The sequence below is a fragment of the Alnus glutinosa genome, chromosome 13 (genome assembly GCF_958979055.1).
Source record: "Alnus glutinosa chromosome 13, dhAlnGlut1.1, whole genome shotgun sequence".
In the NCBI taxonomy this organism is placed as follows: domain Eukaryota; kingdom Viridiplantae; phylum Streptophyta; class Magnoliopsida; order Fagales; family Betulaceae; genus Alnus; species Alnus glutinosa.
In genome coordinates, this window is record NC_084898.1 from 20,607,703 (window position 1) to 20,624,939 (window position 17,237).

At 34.2% G+C, this 17,237-nt stretch overlaps 1 long non-coding RNA gene across 1 annotated transcript; it reads right to left on the reverse strand.

Annotated features, from left to right (window-relative positions):
- Positions 1-11,789: 11,789 nt before the first annotated feature.
- LOC133853667 (uncharacterized) lies at positions 11,790-13,439 on the reverse strand. Its single transcript, XR_009896698.1, has 2 exons — positions 12,688-13,439; positions 11,790-11,950 (listed from the first exon to the last, which is right to left on the reverse strand). It is a non-coding gene; the product is annotated as an uncharacterized LOC133853667 (long non-coding RNA).
- Positions 13,440-17,237: the final 3,798 nt, after the last annotated feature.

Consider the following 17,237-nt stretch of genomic DNA (forward strand, 5'->3'; position numbering starts at 1 on the left):
TTAGTATTGAATCTGTGTCAAAAATTGATAGACCTAATTTAAAGAGGCAGCATTCAAAGAATGTTGTCTTATTGTGTGTAAAATTCAATGCAAGCAAGCCAGTTTGTTAGCAACCACATCTATCGAACATACGTCGATGCAGTGGGGCTCCATGCATGTGAATTATGTGAGAAATTAATAAGCAATTGGAATTTGAAAAGGTTTCCAAACATGTTCACCATCGCTCTCACCTTCTAACTCTCCTATGCTTAAAGACTTTTTGTTTTTTTTTTACCTTTATTGCCGCCACGGCAGAACTAGAAAAATAATTTTAGGGGTTCTAAAGCTAAAATAATTAAATTTTTGAGGGGTTCATTTTATAAAAATACCAAAAATCTGATGATTTTTTTGAAAATTTGGAGGGGTCGGAACCCCCCAATTCTTGGGCTGGTTCCACCCATGTATATATACTGTCTTATGCAGCCTATTCTTTGATTTTTGTTCAAAGTTTAAGGGATCGAAACATTTTTGACTAATTTAGGATCGTTAACGCACCCATTTCCTGATTGTTGTTTTTAAATTTAGCGTTGTTTTTTCGGTTTAAGTCTGTTGTTGGAAAACATAATATCTTAATCTATTATTCTTGTAACCCTCTCATGTTATTGAATGAATGATGTACTTATTAAAAAAAGAAAAAAAAATTATATATATATATATATATATATAGATTTTTCATTTACGTCCCGTGTCTTTAAAATTGGATATTAATAACCAAACGATTTTGATATTTTCACTTACAGAAATTCTGATACCACATTTTTGTGCTTTTCATGATTTTTATTTTCATTTTAAAAGAGACAAAATATTATTTTATGCATTATGTACTATATAGTATTCGATCTTTGAAAGAAGGAAAGACACGTGTATAAGAAAGAATATTGGAAAACATGGTTGGACCCATGGTGAAGTGGGTAAGAGAGAAGCCATGGTTTGATTAAAAATGTCTGTTTAGTTTAGTGTGTCATACAGTCAAATAACGTACTATAATACCCAAAGGGACGCTTTAATTAGGGTGTACAAGTAGATGTGATTATTTATAATATTTTTAGTTGTATTTAAAAAGTACAGACATCAAATTTTAAATATCCACATTATATTTTTACTAACTGTATTCGCAAAGTTATTGGCTTATTGAATTTATTAATTAAATGCAGTTATTATTTGCTATCCACATATTACATAATACGCATTTTGGACCTGTTTTAGCTTTTTTGGCATTATTTTAAGTATTTATTAAAGCCTATTTTAAATGATTTTGAAAATAATTTAAGGCTATTTTTAGTGTTTTGGGTTTGTTTTATTTTCTTTTAAGCCCTAATCTTTTGATTAATATATATTGATTTCACATTAATTACTTTTGCATATTTGCCAAGTGTTACACAAAAAAGCAACATAATAATAATAATAATAATAATAATAATATAAACATAACTCAAAACGATGTCATTTTAATATTAAACTTCAAAACGACGTCATCTTGATGAATATATGAATAGTAATTTTTGCAATATGCTGATAGCTAACGGCTAGAATATTTAACGGCTAGAATATTAGCAGTCTTTACCCCTCCCAACTGTTTGATCAAAGGAGCTGTTGAAGCCCTTCAGGATTTCAAGAATGCATGTGAATCTTCCTTTATTCAGCCTCATCCTGATCCACCCCCTTTATCTCATCAGTGGTCTAAACCTCCACAAGGAGTTTACAAACTGAATTGGGATGCTGCGGTTGATAGAAAATAGAGGTTATCTGGGGTTGGCATTGTGGCCAGAGACTGCACAGGTAAAATCTTAGCGGCTAGATGCTCTTATCACCGGTATATTTCGAACCCTGCGGTGGTAGAGGCCCTAGGAGCAAAAATTTGTGCTGAATTCGGTCTGTTTTTGGGCTTAAAGAATGTGGTTTTGGAAGGCGACGCCTTGGAGGTGGTCCGTGCTATTTCCAGGGAGGGTGATGAGGATGGTTATCTTGGCAATCTTATAGGGGAGACGCGTCAAATTCTGAGAGGTTTTAATAGCTGGGCTGTTAGTCATGTCAGGAGGGCTGGGAATATGGTGGCGCATAACTTAGCCAAATTGGCTGTTCTCCATCCTCAAAATCATGTATGGTTTGGTAATCTCCCTGCTTGTATATTGAGTCTTGTTTCTTCCGAGTGTTAACCGTTTCTTCATCTATGGAAATACAAGCTCACTTCAAAAAAAAAAAAGATATATGAGGGCTTGTTTGTTTATATTTTTTTTATGATTGTTTTTTACTTTTTTGCTGAAAAAAAAAAAAACAAAACTTACTAACAAATAATTCGACACACAAAATACATAGAGAAACTTCATTAACCCATCTAAACTTCATTACATTTACAATTATCCTTCTAAACTTTAAAAACTCTCAATTTAGTGTATTTATTTTTATTTTTCTTTTTCTTCAATTTTACCCATCCATTAGAATTTTCAGTTAAATCTTAACGAAGGGATATCAAAATTCTCAAACTACAATTCCTTATTTTTAGGGGAAAAAAAAAAGAAAAAAAAATGCAAAGATTTAGGCGTTGGTTAGAATTTAAAAGAATTTTCAAAAATACCGTCTAAATATTTGAAAAAAAAAATGGAGATTTTTGAAATTTTGATAGGATTTAATGAAAAATCTTAACGGATGTGTGAAATTGAAAAAAAAAAAAATAATAATAATAATAAAAAAAACTGAAAGACAAAGACACTAAATTTAGAGTTTTTGAAGTTTAGTGGAGTAATGACAAAAGCGACGACAATTCAAAATGGTTAAGTGAAGTTTCTTCAAATACTTATAAAACACTTATTGAATTGAGTCTTTGACCATCTAATCTGAAAAACAATATTTGGTGTCAAGCGATAAAAGTCAAAGCATTTTATGGTATTTAAAACAGCACCCATAAACAAATATGGAGCCAAAAACTCTTATGGGTAATGGCAAAAAAAAAATTGTTAGTAAGGGCCAATAGACTAAATTTTAATTTTTTACCCTTTCTTTTTTTTTTAAAAAAAAAAAAATATTTGAAATTCCGGGGGAGGAGGCCGGGCCTATACAACTATATCAGCCCCATACAGTGGCGGACCCAGGCTTTAAAAGATGGAGGGGCCAAATCGAAAAAAAAAAATAATTTGAGAGAGCAAAACTGAAAAAATTAAAAAAATTAGGGGGTAAATTTTAATTTTTTTTTTATTTTTTTTTGTGAAAAAAAAAATTTTAGAGGAAAATTTTGAGGCTTGGGAGGGGCCAGGCCCCCCCTAGCCCCAATGTAGGACCGCCCCTGGCCCCTTAAATCCGTCTTTGCCCATAAAGCATGTCATTCACATGAACAGAGCAATACCATTGTACCCGAACAACGCTCGTAACTATTTTCATTTTTATATAATGTCACAACTAAAAAGTTATATATATATATATATCGAAGGAGCCCAATGGTCTATGGTGGTATGTTTAATGTTAGGCAAGAATCCCATCGCATTCCTTTTGTACGTAACTTAATTAGTGCATGGGTTGCACGACAAGTAGACAACAAAACAAAAAAGGCTCCAATCAACACGGAGTTGGAGGCCTGCCCAATATTATTATATTATATATCACATGGGGAGTGGGGGCATGCATGTCAATTGCCATGTGGAGTGTTATAATTGATTGACATGTGGCATCATGTTGCTGCCGAAGTGCTATCCACCTACTCTCTCTCTCTCAATAACAGATCCCATCTGACGGTTATTTCTCATTGCGCGTTGATCTCAGCAGTCAGCTTCACCACTCCAAACCCAAACATATATATATATATATATATATTTATTTTGTTAAGATGGACACGTGTCGCCATCTTATTGGCGATACGTGGCGCTAACGTGATATTTGACAGAATCTGCGTGTCTGGTTTAGGTTGTATCGAAGTATGGATATAAGACTATAAGGCCAAATACTCATCAAACCCCTCAATTTTAACCAATTAATTCCGTTTTGGGTTTGCAGGTTGTATCGAAATATGAATATAAGACTATAAGGTCAAAGACTCATCAAACCCTTCAACTCTAACCAATTAATTTCAGTTGTGTTTGCAGGTCGTATAAAAACTTATCAACCCTAAATGTCGCATGTCGGGTTTGAGTCTTGTCGATACATGTGTATAAGACTATATAGGTCAACTCTAATTCGACCGACCAATTTAATTAAACAGATTAAATTCTTAAATCTTAACCAACTAATTTAGTATTGAATCCGTATCAAAAATTGATAGACCTAATTTAAAGAGGCAGCATTCAAAGAATGTTGTCTTATTGTGTGTAAAATTCAATGCAAGCAAGCCAGTTTGTTAGCAACCACATCTATATATCGAACATACGTCAATGCAGTGGGGCTCCATGCATGTGAATTGTGTGAGAAATTAATAAGCAATTGGAATTTGAAAGGAAAATGTTAAATTTACAACACCAACACAACAACCACACAACCCCTCACATGAGGGTGGACCCTACACACTGGAGCCCACACTCATGTGAGAAGTTGTTGTGTGGTTGTTGTGATGGTGTTGTATATGAATCAAATCCCAATTTGAAAAGGTTTCCAAACATGTTCACCCTCGCTCTCACCTTCTAACTCTCCTATGCTTAAAGACTTTTTGTTTTTTTTTACCTTTATCGCCGCCACGGCAGAACTAGAAAAATAATTTTAGGGGTTCTAAAGCTAAAATAATTAAATTTTTTGGGGGTTCATTTTATAAAAATACCAAAAATCTGATGATTTTTTTGAAAATTTGGAGGGGTTGGAACCCCCCAATTCTTGGGCTGGTTCCACCCATGTATATATACTGCCTTATGCAGCCTATTCTTTGATTATTGTTCAAAGTTTAAGGGATTGAAACATTTTTGACTAATTTGGGATCGTTAACACACCCATCTCCTGTTTGTTGTTTTTAGATTTAGCGTTGTTTTTTCAGTTTAAGTCTGTTGTTGGAAAACATAATATCTTAATCTATTATTCTTGTAACCCTCTCATGTTATTGATGTTAAGAGTCCCACATTGCCAAGGTATGCCTGGGTTGTGGGCTTTATAAGCCTTGAGCAAACCTCTTCCCTTGAGGTGCCTTTTGGGAATGAGTAAAGCTCAAGTGACTTTATCATGGTATCAAAGCTACAAGCCCTTGGACAATGTTGGGCCTTCCCTCCCAATGTTGAACACGTGTTTGGCCAAAAGATGCCACACGTGAGGGGGCGTGTTAAGAGTCCCACATTGCCAAGGTATGCCTGGGTTGTGGGCTTTATAATGGACCTTATCATGGTATCAAAGCTACAAGCCCTTGGACAATGTTGGGCCTTCCCTCCCAATGTTGAACACGTGTTTGGCCAAAAGATGCCACACGTGAGGGGGCGTGTTAAGAGTCCCACATTGCCAAGGTATGCCTGGGTTGTGGGCTTTATAAGCCTTGAGCAAACCTCTTCCCTTAAGGTGCCTTTTGTGGAAGAGTAAGGCTTAATGGACCTTATCAATTGAATGAATAATGTACTTATTAAAAAAAGAAAAAAAAATTATATATATATATATATATATATATATATATAGATTTTTCATTTACGTCCCGTGTCTTTAAAATTGGATATTAATAACCAAACGATTTTGATATTTTCACTTACAGAAATTCTGATACCACATTTTTGTGCTTTTCATGATTTTTATTTTCATTTTAAAAGAGACAAAATATTATTTTATGCATTATGTACTATATAGTATTCGATCTTTGAAAGAAGGAAAGACACGTGTATAAGAAAGAATATTGGAAAACATGGTTGGACCCATGGTGAAGTGGGTAAGAGAGAAGCCATGGTTTGATTAAAAATGTCTGTTTAGTTTAGTGTGTCATACAGTCAAACAATGTACTATGATGCCCAAAGGGACGCTTTAATTAGGGTGTACAAGTAGATGTGATTATTTATAATGTTTTTAGTTGTATTTAAAAAGTACAGACATCAAATTTTAAATATTCACATCATATTTTTACTAACTGTATCCGCAAAGTTATTATTTGCTATCCACATATTACATAATACGCATTTTGGACCTGTTTTAGCTTTTTTGGCATTCTTTTAAGTATTTATTAAAGCTTATTTTAAACGATTTTAAAAATAATTTAAGTCTATTTTTAGTGTTTTGGGTTTGTTTTATTTTCTTTTAAGCCCTAATCTTTTGATTAATATATATTGATTTCACATTAATTACTTTTGCATATTTGCCAAGTGTTACACAAAAAAGCAACATAAAAATAATAATAATAATAATAATGTAAACATAACTCAAAACGAGGTCATTTTAATATTAAACTTCAAAACGACGTCATCTTGATGAATATATGAATAGTAATTTTTGCAATATGCCGATAGCTAACGGCTAGAATATTTAAAAAGAAATGTTCGAAAAAAGTTATCACTGTCCTGATTTCAAAAAACTAATAAAAGTTCAAAAACCATCTTCTGTCCAAATTTCTTAAAATTGGAGAAATCCTGATTTTATTTATTTATTTATTTTTCTTAAAAAAAAAAAAACAAAAAAGAAACATGTGTAGACAAATACTAGGGAAGGCCATTGTACAATGGAGTAGTGAGTTATTCTCCATTGGGCGAAAGTGGTGTTTGATACAACGGTCAACGTATGAGCGAGCTCCATGTGGAGGCATATTATTGTATACTTAAAATTATGGCAGTTATACTTCGAACAAAATCAAGCCAGAAAAAACGAAAGGCGATCGATCAGTTTTAAAAAATAATTTGACAAGGGAATGGTTAAACTCAAAAAAATAATTTACAGCTTTAAAAATGGATAAACTATTTTACGAACAGTAAAAAAGTTTTTATGGTCAAATTAAAAATATTTTTAGTTTGACTATTACTTTCGGTCGGACCAAACACTAAAATATATGAAAAATACATTTTTTTAAAAGTCATTTAACGCCAGACAGAACCTTAATTAATTGATATGTCCAGATTTAATTATGAAGCATATTAGTGTGTTTTTTTTTTTTTTTTTTTCTAGTTGAATACGTGAAAATAATTATAAGAAATGATCATTCCCACTCATTGATTCAGAAGGAAGAGGGTAAAGGATCCTAAAACTTAAAAAGAGGTGGACTGACTAACAACATACCCAAAACAAAATAAAATAGTACAAAAATACATACAAATAACAGAAAATAAGTCACACAAGTATTCACAATATCCATACAAGTATACAACCTAAAATTTTTGCAGCAAACAGACCACCACGAATGCAAAATCCTCTAGTATTGACTGAAACAGAAAGGCCCTGAAGTACCGATAGTAAGAACTCGATCATTACAAGCTTGAAATAAGCGATTTTCAGGACCAGGAGAAAATTTTCATGCATATAATAATCTGAATTATGTAAAAAAAAAATCGAAAGAATTATTAACTCAACACCAATTTAGACTGTGACTGTGAGATACCGAATATCAATAGGATAAAAAACTAAAGAAAATGAACGACAAAGTTGGAAATCAAAAGCTCATGCAGGTACATAATAAACCAATTCATACAAATTCAAGCAAAAATCAAGCATCTTAGAGAATTCACATGAAAAAATCATCGTCAACATAATGCCACGACAAAAAGAAAAAAGACTATGAAACAGTTCCCAAAAGTCGGCAATTTTGGGGGTGTAAAGAATCAAATCAACAGCAAACTCGAAAACCCATTTCTTGAAAAGGGAATTGAAGATGGAAATGAGGGAATTTAAGGGAGAAAAATGAATAGAAAACGAAGACCGGGGATGTTTGGTGCGAGAGAAAATTACCCGAAAGTCGACCAGAGAGAATCCCAACGAGAAAGGTAGATTCTGGAAAGTCGTGTGGAGGCCACAGACGCGTGCGCATTTGACATCCTGCATGATCGGGATGTCAACCAGGCCCTCCGAGCTAGACTTATGCCACTGGGCTAACCTGCACCACTTTGATTTCACCAATTGGGCTGTCCCGAATAATGGGCTCAGCTGAAACCCGGCTCATTGTCCCCAGGCCTGTTGAGAAACCAAGCCCCGAAAGGACTTCATTTGAATATATCAGATACATTAGCTCCTCCACTCTTTGAGGAAACAGCCTTCCCCCCAACCGCCGAGTGTTTCGGGATATATATATATATGCATGACTTCCAGATTCTGCCGAAGGAAACAAAACTTGGGCAATTTTTCATATTGAAATGCCACCCAATTAGTATTCGCCTCCTTTCATTTTTAAGAAGTTGATCTAAGATATGATGAATTTAAATGATTTTTGGTTTTTTTTTTATTATTTTTTTTATTTCTATACTCATTTCTTTAATTTAAGATATGGATTAATTTTTGCCTCTTTGTTTGAATAGGAATTTTTTTTTCTTAAAATAGTTTTTGATGTGTCTTAAATTATGTACTCGCAAGTGCACGAATCGTTTTGCAATATAGCGTTATGCAAGTGCGAGGTCGATCCCACAGGGAATTGTGTTGCGAAAATTAATCTCTATTCAAACTAATCATATTTTAACCTAGTTCCAAATTTAGGGGTTTTTTATAAAAGAAAACATGAACAAAAATAATGAAGATAAAGGGGTCTAGGGTTTTGGAATCCACACTCACCAAATCATATCAACCTAATCTCATGCTCATCACACTTATTCGAGGTTGTCACGTATAAATCTTAGGTATGCTCTACATTGCTTCAAAAATCATTTAGATCATTCAATGATTTCGTTCATAGCACAAATCACAAAGAGTACCAATTGAAATCCAAACATCCAATGTATCATTCAATCACAATGGATATCTTCATTCGAACCGATAAAACAATGTATTAGTCAAACGACGCACAATGAATGTCCAATGTTTTGATAGATGAAAAACCAAGCAACCGATTTAATGAAACTTATTCCACATCATCACTTGTATCCGGAAACCACAAGAGATATCAAAACATCATTTCAAGAAAATCGAAGTAGAACAATGAGAAATCAAACCCATAAACTCAAATAGCATGAACAAGCAAGAAACTCGGTTTTTCTTCAATGGTGAGGTTTCATCCTCAACCCCAAACGAAAATATTAGCTACACATGATAAAATAACTACAACTTAAAACATTAAAAGCATAAAAATCAAAGAGTTGCAAAAGGAAAGAAATAAGCTACAAGAAGAAAAGAAGCAAGAAGTTATGTACAAAGAGGCTCATGCCTCCTCTCTTTCTTGATTTTCAGCCTTGGTCTCCTTTTATAGCCAAGTGGTTTGTGTGGAATGGGTGAGTGGGTGTATGAGTGGAGAGATGAGTGGTGAGTGTTTTATGGAATGAGTGGTGAGTGTTTTATGGAATGAGTGGTGAGTGTTTTATGGAATGATGTTGAGTGGAAAAAAAAGTGATTAAGTGGCTGAGAATGTGGAGAAAAACGAGTATTGGCTCTAGCTTTGGGGAGACAAGGGATGAAGCAAAAGAAAAATAATAAGAGAGATGGTTCCGGATTTTCGGGATGATCCGACGACTGAAATTCAAACAGCCATATCTTTTTTCACGAATCTCCGAATTGGCTGGAAATTGTTGCGTTGGAAAGCTGACATCTTGAACTTCAATTTAGACCTAAGAAACTCCCAAAACGGATATCTTTTGGTCCTGTTATGATCAGTCTAAATGTACTGGTCTGCTGCATCCGAATTTCCTTGTATTTTGCTTGAATTGTATCATTTCTCTCTTATTGTCCTACAAAATATAAAAACACTAAAACTAACCAAAGCATTAGAAAATAACAAAGCTAAAGGTTTAACTAATGTAAATTAAGGGGTCCAAATACACAATATTTGGTACTCATCAGTTTTTCTTCTTTAAGATAGTAAACAATTTCTCGAATTTGAAATTTTCATTCTTGCATGTACTATTTTTTGCAATTCATTCTCTGCGGCCACCAGATTTTGCCATAATTTGCTACCGACATCCACCGGAATCCATCGTCGGTCGCCAATTGCCACCACTGGAGATTGCTGAAATTCGGTGTTCGCTAAAAATTGCCAACCACTTTTTGCAGTCACCAAATTTTCGTACAAGCCAACCGATAACACATTTTCTACGCCGAAACAAATGGAAGCTTTAAATGCATTTAGTTTCATGGCCTTCTTCAAGGATTGCTTGACTAGCACCGCAAAGAGTTTAGTAGAAAAACAAATCGTTAATGCTTCTGCCCCTTAGACCAAGTTAATTAGCATGATTTTCAAGCTTTGCTAGGCACCACTTTCCCATTATGATCGATCTCTAACCACAGCTGGCATATGAGATGAATGTTACTACTATATATATCTTAAACACGAGTTTATGCAGCAAAAATTTGGGTTATGTATTTTTATTTTTGAAAAAAAAAAATTAATAATCTAACCACATATGTCATCATAATCCGATCATCTACTTATAACCATTACATTTTTTATTTTTTCTAATTGAATGAGGAAAGGATTATAATGGTGAATCATTTCTACATTTGATTTCAAAGGAAGAAGAAGTGGACGATCCTATTAATGAAACAGGAGTGAGCTCCCAGTAGTAGACCCAAACCAAACTAAAATATCGCTAAAATATTTAAAAAAATGGTAGGAAATTGGTCAAACAAATGATCCAGTCCTTTCAGAGGGTCGCACAAGGTGGTTTTAAAAGTGAAAAGAAAACAAATTAAGACAAGCCTATCTGTATCCCCACTTTAGACCTGCAACAATCACCAAAAGATGGCTGGAACAGTAAAAATGCTGTTAGAATTTGAATATAGGACTGCAGGAAAGAAAGATACCAACACAATTTCAAATACAGTAGTTTCTCATAAAGGAAAGATAACCTAAGTAACAAAAAAAACAACAGCGGCAAAAACAACAACACAAATCCGGTTGAAGGGAGGGGCTGGGGTCACCAATGGGGGCGTGTGAAGACCACACGCCATCACTGGAAGACCTTTCTCCAGCTGTGATCACAAGGGGCTGCCGTTGTAACGACCCGCTTTTTACAAAAAAGCGTAAGTAATTATATCTGGATAATTACGTATCGTTAACCATTCAGAGTTAATAAAATCTAGCAGCGGAAAAATACGAATATCTTTTTTTTTTAAACATCACCGATAGGGACAACTCCCTTACGATATATTCAGAGCTTTAACTGACATCTTCTAGAAAATACATTAAAAATCTTTACACTATTTACAATGAAACATGTGTCACATATGACACTAAAGCCTGCATGGAACTTATTAATTACAAGTAAATGTCTAGACATATTACAAGCAAATAGTACAAACATCTATGAGTACAAAGTACTAAAATCCTAACTACACAGCTATAAATCTCTTAAGCTAGCAGTTAATCCATTCCATAATCTTCAGTACCTGCACAAACATCTATGAGAAGGTGGTTACCGCCACAATCCCATAGTTCCATGAGTGAGCTAACTGTCTTTCAACAACATCATGATTTATGCGTTATTTTAAGGAACAGATATGACATAATGATGAGGTGATAGTTTTTCATGCAAAGTTTAACAGTTTATATAGTGATTACACTCCTCTCTTGTAAGGGCACGTCCCCCCGTTTAATCGTGTTTCTCGAGGCCGTCCCCTCTACATTACATTTTAATTAACTTGTTTTCGCACTATCGGAGACCTCCCTCCTCTAGTACTTTGAAAGCCGTCCCAATCAATATGATTATTATTGTTTCCGGTTCAACTCTATCATGAACCTTTGGGAGACGTCGCGCCCAATATTAATAGGTTGATTATTAACAGTATGCAATAATCAGTCACACGCATCCAATTAAAATAAAACATAAACACAACATTACTGAAATCCAGTGCTACCCTCAGTAAGTATAAAAATACTTACAGTCCTTTTTGTGCTGTCTCAATTCATCATCTGCATGAAACACATATACATGTGCATACAAGGTCAATGTCATTACTTTCTAGAAACTCATGCCTCAACATGAATTCTATTTTTATACATAGACACATACATAGAAGCGATCATCTATTAATTGGAAAATCACTTACATTTATGAACACTCAACATGGTTAAAACTTAATATTTACTTAATCAATTAGCAAATCAATACTTTGGAATAACATCTAATCTAGGTCTCAAGTAATCACTCGAGTACAATCTAAAATTCTTAATATCATTCTCTATAGCATAGAGAAATCAACCAACAAGAAACCTATGTATTTTTCTAACAAAACCTAATCACTTTTAGGAAACATCAATCCAATTACCAAACCAATTAACAAAACATATTAACAATTATTTCAACCAATATATTTGAGAAATCATAATAATACAGCATGCTCAATTTCCATAATACTCAATTTCTAAAACAATGCATTACATGATTAAACTCATGAAATCGTTCTTTAATTCTAGAGTTTTATAATTAATCAAGCCCTTAGTTTAAACAACATCACTCATTAATTATCAATAATCAAACATAATCAATACTTTAGAGTATATATATATTTTTCAAAATATAATATACATAAATAAGTTATAATTAGAATATTCAATTCTATAATTATTAAAGTTATATTCTAATATACTAGTTACTTGATTTTATGAAAATATATACTTTTAGGCTAATTAAAAACTTAGAAACTCACATTAAGGATTTCCACTCGAAAATCCAGCGAAACGGTGAGTTTGGAAGTCGCCGGAAAAGTCGCCGGAGAGTCGCCGGAAAAGTGGCCGGAAAAGTCGCCGGAAAATGGCCGGAAAAGTCGCCGGAGACACTGCCGGCGGCGGGTCGCCGGCGGGTCGGGATTCCGGGTCGGGTCATGGGTATGGGCTTGGGTTGATGGGCTTGGAGTCTTGAGCCAAGGTCTCGGGCTTATGGGTTTCGGTCTTGGGCTCAGTGGGTCTGGCTGAAGTCAGTTTGTGGATTGCTGTTGGGTTGGGCTTGCAGGTCAGATTAGATTGGGTTGGATAAATCTGTAGGTTCTTCTGGCCTACTGGAAACATGGCCCAAATCAGGTCTTCTTGGTGTCCACTGGCGTCTCGCATTTGGGGAATTGGCTAGAATCCGGTTCTGGGTTTGGTCACGCTTCGGTTGTTCGGAAGGAATGAGATGCTTGGAAATCCGGGTTGCTGGGTTGTGGGTAAATGGCAGAACCGATTCTCCCAGTTTTTCCACCTCTCGGACTCATCTCTTCTCTCAAGCCATACCATTTCTGCCTCTCTCTTAATCAATTTCCTTCTCTCGGTCTCTGTTAGCTTTGTTCTTCTGTGTTCGTGGAGTAGAGGAAGAGGGAATATAAGGAAGAAAGAAGAAGATTATAATAATGTAAAGAAAGAAAGTGATGAAGAAAGAGAGAATAAAATAACTAAAAGAAAAACAAAAATGATGATGGAAGCTTTAATCTCAACGGCTGAAATTCAACATAGTTGGCTGGTGGGGAGGGAAAACTTATTAAAATTAGAGTGGAAAAGTTTGGTGAGAGCACGCAGTGTTTATTTTAAGCAAAGTGCGGGATTGTTTTAATAATCTTGAGTGGAGAAAACCGAACAACGTGGGCGGCTAAAAAGTTTTAATGGTATAAGACGTAAGGGTGGCGTAGGAAGCTGCTAACGATTTTTAGCAGATTGTTTATAAAAACTCGGGTCTTTTTAATACAAGCAGTCTCATAAAAATACTGTTCTAAATCCGTTTTGAGTCTAGTTCGTTTCATAAATAAATATATTTTATTATGAATAATAATACAATTATTATTATTACATTAAATAATAAATTGTCAAAATCATATTTGCATAATTAAGAAATAAGGATAATTAATTTAATGGTTAATTATCAGTTTATTTTATTAACTCAAAAATTCTTATAAAATAATTATCAGTTTTATTAAACACAGCTTTTCAAATGATTTGAAAATATTTATAAAACAACTAAAAATAATTATTTTTATTCTTCAACGTTTTTAAAATATGTTTTAAAATCCGGGGCGTTACAGCCGTGAACCGCTGACTACAGGGCCGAGGGAAAGTTGCAGGGAGAAGTGTGACCACCATGCCCCGGAAAGGGAGACAAACTCCTTAGCGCGTGCATGTCACACTATAATAAGTGGAAGTCAGGAGAAAATGCGGCGAGTGTTAGTGGAAGCGGAAGACACCAGCGAACCCAGTGGAGAGGCACGTGTCGTGCAAAAATAAAGAATATATATCTCTTTATTGCTTTACATATTTGGTTGCATGCTTGGTTGCCGTTAATTTTAGGAGTCTATATTATTTTCAAATTACTTTTGAATAATGCTTTACGTGCTTCTTGGTTTGGAGAAAACAGAGACTTAATATATATGTATATGAACTACTTTTGAATAATGCTTTACGTGCTTTTCGGTTTGGACAAAACGGAGACTTAATTGCCATTTGTCAAATTGGGTCTTGAGGCATAATTTCATGCTTATATATATATATATATATATATATATATATATATATATATATATATATATATATATATATATATATATATATATATATATATATATATATTCCCATTCTTTTTGACACAACGCGTTTTAAAGTCGTGATAGTCATAAACCCATCAGAACTCCGTAGTTAAGCGTGCTTTTGTGATAATAGTATCAAGATTGGTGACCTCCTGAAAAGTTTTGTTGGAGTGAGTCGTTACACAAATAAAATTTGAGAGGATCTTAATATGTGGGTCTCCTCCATTTCCTCGTCACACATCAATACTTTTCCCGAATTCACGGCATAAATCGTGGAAGTCATGAAAAGGGATTAAACGACTATGCAATTGCATTATGAACTACTTTTGGACAAATTTTCTAATTGAATTTTTGGTGAGTGTTAGTGCTTCCCCCACCTAGACATTTATATATATATATACATGAAGTACTTTTGAATAATGCTTTACGTGCTTCTTGGTTTGGAGAAAACAGAGACTTAATATATATGTTTATGAACTACTTTTGAATAATGCTTTAACTATATATATAAATATGAACTACTTTTGAATAATGCTTTACGTGCTTTTCGGTTTGGACAAAACAGAGACTTAATTGCCATTTGTCAAATTGGGTCTTGAGGCATAATTTCATGTTTATATATATATATATTTGCATGCTTTTGTATATATATATTTGCATTCCTTTTGACACAACGCGTTTTAAAGTCGTGATAGCCATGAACCCATCAGAACTCCGTAATTAAGCGTGCTTTTGTGAGAATAGTATCAAGATTGGTGACCTTCTGAAAAGTCTTGTTGGAGTGAGTCGTTTACTTAAATAAAATTTGAGAGGATCTTAATCTGTGGGTCTCCTCCATTTCCTTCGTCACACATCAATACCTCTCCCGAATTCACGGCATAAATCACGGAAGTCATGAAAAGGGATTAAACAACTATGCAATTGCATTATGAACTACTTTTGGACAATTTTTCTAATGGTGAGTGTTAGGGGTGTAAATCCGGAGCGGGTTCCCGGGTATTGGGTAAAACCCAGGATCCGGCTTTGGGTCCCCGGATTTTACTTTTTTTACACCCGGGCCCGGACCCGGGTATCCCGGATATCCGGGGTGTCCGGGTACCCGGTTTTTACATGGGTACCCGGGTAAAACCGGGTGTCCGGTCCGGGTTATATTTAAAAAAAAAAAAAAAAAAAAAAAAATCTTGCCCAATTTTTTGAAACTGAATGCTGTAAATAATTTCAACCGAACCCTTGTAATTGTCTAACTAGATCAGTAGCCAATAGAGTAATAAAGTCTCATTATCCTTGATGTTTTTTTAGCCAAAAACTTAGTAGTAATGCCCAGAATCAAGATTGTTATCTAATTTATCTGATTTACAGAAATCTCATAATGTCATTGAAGAGGGAAAAAGAAGTAAAGAACAATGCAATAGGCATTATATTACTGATATAAAATAAATGAATTGAACCACCCCTGAATGTGTACATAGAGAAAAGATGCAATCCACCATAATGCATTAATTCTCATAAACATATTACATATTAAAAAAGTTCAAACTTCAAACCCAAAAGTCCATAACTAAAAGTCCATAGACATTAAAAAAGTTCATAACCAAAAGTCCATAAACATATTAAAAAAGTTCAAACCCAAAAGTCCATAAACATATTAAAAAAGTTTATAACCAAAAGTCCATAAACATATTAAAAAAGTTCATAACCAAAAGTCCATAACTAAAAGTCCATAAACATATTAAAAAAAAATTCATAATCAAAAGTCCATAAACATATTAAAAAAGTTCATAACTAAAAGTTCCCAGCATGGTCCGGTTTCTGGCTTTTTGTAGCTTTGCCTTTGCTCTCAATCATCTACAACTACAATAGAAGGAAAAAAAGAAGAAGAGAAGAGAATTAGTTAAATGAATAAATAACTAAAATGAATTAATAATAATGAAAACTAAAATGAATTTATAAACATTTACCATGCTCATCAAACATTTCAATAAAATTCTCATACTCCAAGCCTCCATTGCTCTTTAACCAATCTTGTGTGCAAACCAAGGCCTCAACTGTCAATGGAGATAAAGAACTCCTAAAGGGATCCAATATGCGTCCTCCATTGCTGAATGCAGACTCAGATGCAACTGTAGAAATAGGAATGGCCAATATATCACGGGCTATCTCTGCGAGGATAGGATATTTAGGTGCATTAACCTTCCACCAAAGTAAGATGTCAAATTCATTTGTTGATGCTTCACACCCATCCAAAAAATAACGATCCACCTCCGACATACACTCCGAGTTGCTCTCTTCATCAAGGTGTTTCATGAAAATCTTCATATATTGCGTCTCTGTAAGTGCATCATCATCATCATCAACATCAACACTAACATCTATAGAAGCAACACTTGAACTTTCCACACCCGCATCAAGGTTAGACAAATGCCGCACATATAACTTATCATATTGCTCCCACAAACGGTTCAAGAGGTCTTTCACATTTGTCTCGATTTGTTTCGCCCAATCAGAGCCACTACATTTTTCCAAATAATATTTTAACGCCTTCAACTTGGTACGCGGGTCAAGGACATGAGCAATATACAACAATAAGTTAATCCTTTCCATAGTCCCCCAATACTTTTCATATTTTTTTTTCATATCCCAACTCACTACACTAATGATAGGATTACAACTCATACACCCATCGGCCAATGTCTTTATAATAATACAAA